Source organism: Suricata suricatta, chromosome 9 (assembly GCF_006229205.1).
Source record: "Suricata suricatta isolate VVHF042 chromosome 9, meerkat_22Aug2017_6uvM2_HiC, whole genome shotgun sequence".
NCBI lineage: Eukaryota > Metazoa > Chordata > Mammalia > Carnivora > Herpestidae > Suricata > Suricata suricatta.
In genome coordinates, this window is record NC_043708.1 from 8,112,091 (window position 1) to 8,117,178 (window position 5,088).

General features: G+C 42.2%; 1 pseudogene; it reads left to right on the top strand.

Annotated features, from left to right (window-relative positions):
- The first annotated feature begins 2,314 nt into the window (after positions 1–2,314).
- On the top strand, positions 2,315–2,459 carry LOC115303049 (annotated as a pseudogene).
- The last annotated feature ends 2,629 nt before the right edge of the window (positions 2,460–5,088 follow it).

Here is a 5,088-nt window from a genome sequence, read left to right on the forward strand (position 1 = left end):
CCGCTATCAAAATACCAATAGTATTTTTCACAGAACTTGAACAAATAATCCTAAAATTTATATGGAACCACAAAAGACCATGAATAGCCAAAGCAATCCGAAAAAAGGAAAACAAAACTGGAGGTATCACAATTCCAGATTTCAAGATATACTACCAAACTGTTGTAATCTAAACAGTATGGTACTGGCACAAAAATAGATACATAGATCAATGGAACAGAATGGAGAGTCCAGAAATAAATTCACGACTAATGGGTCAACTTATTTTCTACAAAGGAGGCAAGAATATCCAATGAGAAAAAGACAATCTCTTCAACAAAAGATGTTGATTTTTTGACAACTACAGGCAAAAAAATGAAACTGGACTACTTTCTTAGCCCATAGACAAAAATAAACTCAAAATGGTTTGGAGACCTAAATATGAGACCTGAAACCATAAAAATCCTAGAAGAAAGCACAGGCGGTAATTTCTCTGCCATCAGACATAGCAACATTTCCTAGATATGTCCCCTGAGGCAAGGAAAACCAAAGCAAAAATAAACTCTTGGGACTACATCAAAATTAAAATTTTCTGCACAGTGTAGGAAATGGTCAGTAATAGCCAAAAGATAGCCTACTGAATGGGAGAAGGGATTTGCAAATGACATATCCAATGAAGGGTTAATATCCAAAATATATAAAGAACTTATACAACTCAACACATGTGCACACGCACACACACACACAAAACAAACAATCCAATTAAAAAATGGGCAGATGACATGAACAGACATTTCTCCAAAAGAAGATGTCCAGATGGCCAACAGACACTTGAAAGGATGTTCAACATCAGTCATCAGGGACATGCAAATCAAAACCACAATGAGATATCACCTCACACCTGTCAGAATGGCTAAAATCAAAAACACAATGAACAAGCGTTGGCAAGCATATGGAGAAAAAGAACCTTCATGCCCTGTTGGTGGTAATGCAAACCAACTGCAGAAAACAGTAGGGAACTTCCTCAAAAACCTAAAAATAGAATTGCTTATGATTCAGTAATCACACTACTGGGTATTTACCCAAAGAATAAGAAAACACTAATTCTCAAAGGTATATGCACCCCTATGGTTACTGCAGAATTCTTTACAATAACCGAATTATGGACACAGCTCAGGTGTTCATCTACAGATGAATGGATACGGAAGATGTGGTGTAGCTAGACAATGGAACATTACTCAGCCATAACAAAGAATGAGACCTTGCCATTTGCAACAACATGGATGGATCTCGCGGGTATCATTCTAAATGAAATACTCAGTTAAGAGAAACACAAGTACCATATGGTTTCACTCCTAGGTAGAATTTAAGAAACAAAACAAAAGAACCAAGAAAAAAAGAGACAAAGCAGCAGACTCTTAACCAGAGAGAACAAACCGATGGTTCCCACAGAGGACGTGAGTGGGGAGATGGGTGAGGTAGAAGGGGATCAAAAGGCCACTTCCCATGACGACACTAAGTCTTTATGGAAGTGTTGAATCACTCAATTGTCCACCTGAAACGGGATAACACAGCACGTTAACGATACTGAAATTAAAATAATATAAATCTGAACATTAATTAATTGATAATAATAAAATAAACATTGAAAATACAACCAGCATCTGATCCAGCTATCCTAATTGTGGCTATTCATCTAGAGGAAATAAAAATACATTCTTGGGAAAAAAATATCCTAAAATTGAAGACCTAGGTCAAGAGAAACTATATAAGTGGTGTAGAGGGATTTTCAGTGTGAAAGCTGGAAAGCAATATGTAGTTTAATGTATTTTCCTCCATTTATATATGTGAGAAGCAGGAAGGTGATGTGCCAGTTTCCTGGAAAGAAATATGCGAATTATTTTGCCAAAATAAAAAAAGAAATCTTTTCCTGAGATAAAGTTAAATCAACCAAATTACAGAATTGGAAGCTGGCATGATGAGAAACGAGCTGATACACAGCACTGGCAACACTGGAGGCCTCATCTCTAACGGGCGGGACCATCCCAGGGTTGGGATATAACCTCAGATACAAACCTAGGTCACCTCTACCTCGCGGGGGCAGATAGAAGCCTCATTTCTAGCTCAAAGCGTCCATTGCATTTCTACTACCTGCTCTTCCCTCCACCAACTTGTCAGGTTCAACCACTTGGTGCACTTTGAGTCGGGACCGTGGGTGTGTTTTGCATTTGTGTGGAGTGTGCCCTGGGCTGGTACAGGGCCTTGCTCCTCAGCGGTGGTTCAGAGACCGTCAGCATCAAGGGCGCCTCGGACCTTGTTAGAAATGCCAAGTCTAATCGCTTCTCGGCCTTTTAGCTAAGATCAAGTGTAGTGTCTGTTCTTATCAGAAATGCCAAGTGTAATGGAATTAGAGCTATTTCCCCAACATCCCCATACATACCTTAAAGTTTGAAAAATGTTTAAAACATAAGGAAAACTCTGATAAGTTTGAAGAGAGAGAGACAGTAGCCACGCAGTGGGGAAGGCTATGATCTGTCCCTGAGCTCAACATCCACAGGTCAGCGCATAGGGAAAGGAGTCAAGTGCAGGCTTGGGGTGAGGTTTACAATGAGAATTGATGGTAGAAAGAATAGTTTTGACTTTTTCCTGATTATTTAGTTTTATAAATCTTGTTCACGCCTCAAAAATTCAGACCTTAGAGAAGTGGTTCTCAAGCCTCACTGCACATTAAAATCACCTGAAAAATCCTTAAGGAAGGAAGGAAGGAAGGAAGGAAGGAAGGAAGGAAGGAAGGAAGGAAGGAAGACCAAAGCCTCAGTCTCAGAGATTCTGAGCTAAATGCACTCAGACACAGGTTTTTTATAAAAGCTTCTCACGTGATTCTAATAAGCAGTAGGGTTTCAATTCACCAGCTTAGTGGTTTAGGGGCATTCAGTGTAAGACCCAGAGGCCTGGCCCAATGTTGTTTCTTTATACCTTGTTGGTCATCATTGATGACACTGATTACCGGGTTTTTAAGAGGAAAACACTTTATATATTAGAAATGATTTTGAGGGGTGCCTAGGTGGCTCGGTCAGTTAAGCGTTTGACTTTGGCTCAGGTCATGATCTCACAGCTCATGAGTTTGAGCCCTGCAATGGGCTCTGTGCTGACTGCTCAGAGTCTGTAGCCTGCTTTGGATTCTTTATCTCGCTCTCTCTCTGCCCCTCCTCCACTTGTGCACAAACACTCTCTCTCTCTCCCTCATAAACAAATAAATGTTAAAAAAAAAGAAGTGATTCTGACAGAAACTAAGAGAGCCTACGACTAGATGATACAGAGACACAGATCCAAGGTGTGTGTCACAGAGAAATCTAGAAGGAAATGGTAGAATGAGGCAGAGCCACCGTCTCTCCCTTTTGACCTTCCCTCTGTAGACCAATGCTTAATGTGTGCCCAACAATCCTTGTTACAGGCAGATTCTGGCCAGTTGGTCTGGGGAAGGCTTTAGATGTAGCTGGTCCAGGGACCACACTCACCATCGCAATGCTGTAAATCCTACTGATGGTCAGGATTCACTCTCACAGCCTTTGTGGGACCCAAACAAGAAAATGGCTTCCTCAGGATGAATTCCACTGTGGTCCTTCATATCCAAAACCCCTCTGCTCAAAATCATTCTTAACCTTCCACTAGACAACCTTATTAAGGATCAGGAACTGTTGAGTTAGAATGAGCTTCAAGGGCCCCTAGCCTGGCCCAGTGGTTATACACATGTGGCAATGAGTCCAGGATGGCAAAGGATCTGCCAAGTTCACAGGCAATAGAGGCAAAGTCAAAACTGGATCCAAAGCCAGAACACGAAAGCATCAGTTAGGGATTCTATACTTAAAAAAAAAAAGTCAAAATAATTGCTTTGTGTTATTATTTATTTGTGTATTTATTTATTTATTTATTTTGAGAGAGAGAGACAAAGATAGAGACAGCACAAATTGAGGGGAGAGGCGTGGAAAACGAATCCCAAGCAGGATCCACATCATCAACACAGAGCCTGAATTGGGGTTCGAACTCACGAACTGAGAGATCATGGCCTGAGCCTGAAATCTAGAGGGGATGCTTCATCGAATGAGCCACCCAGGGGCCCCTCCTTGTGTTATTTTCTAAATGAAACCCCACTTGATTATACTGAGGGAGTTTGTAAACGAATAAAGGAAAGAATGAGAAAGAAAGGCACAATCATAAAGCCAGACCCACTGGCCTTCCGCCCGAAGATGGGGCCGATAACTGGTTAGGGAGGCTTGTCTGTCCCTGGGACCACACAGGAGCTATTGTTTCCTTTCTGGTGGGATTTCCATAAAGAAGGCTCAGTGGCCCCCCAGAGGCTTCCCCGTGTCACTTCCGTTTTCTGAAAACCCTCCTCAAATGATTCTCTAAAGCCCTACAGAAGGACATACACTCTTGTGTATAATATCTTGCTCAATATTAAGAAGCCCTTGTGTGAAACTGAAGACCTGTATTGTTCTTTGAAAGGGAATTGGGGGTGTAAGGGTCATATTCCCAGAACATTGAGACACATATCCAGCCAAGTGAGTCAGATTCTGGCTCCATTATTTGTTCCTATTGTGGCTCCTTCAAGAAACGAACAAGTACTAACGAAATCGGTAGACCCAGTGGCACTGGGAGTCCTGCGGCCATTGATGCGGCCAGGTCAGCAACCGCAGTGGCTCCTAGGGGTCCCCTATCTCTGCCACACTGTTTAAGCCAGACTTGGTATCATTTTTGGCCTCAAAGCTCAGGACCAGGGTGAGACTTCCGCAGCAGACAGACTTACCATATTATCTTGCTCCCAGTAGCTAGCTGGGTCTGAAATTAAGAACCAGCCATGGGAAATCAGCCTAAATGCCACAAGTCTGAATATTAAATCCTAGCACCACCCGGGGCTACGGTGGGAAGGAGCTTTGCTGGGCTCATGTCTGCCGTCTCCACCCCCAACTCTGCTTGGCTTTTGTCTTCTATTTTGTGTTCCTGGTAAATCCAATTATATCTCTATGACCATCGGCCACCTCAGCATTTTCTTGGGAATTAGGTTGTCTGGATAGGCAGAGAAGCAGATACATACCTTTGGCGTCAAGG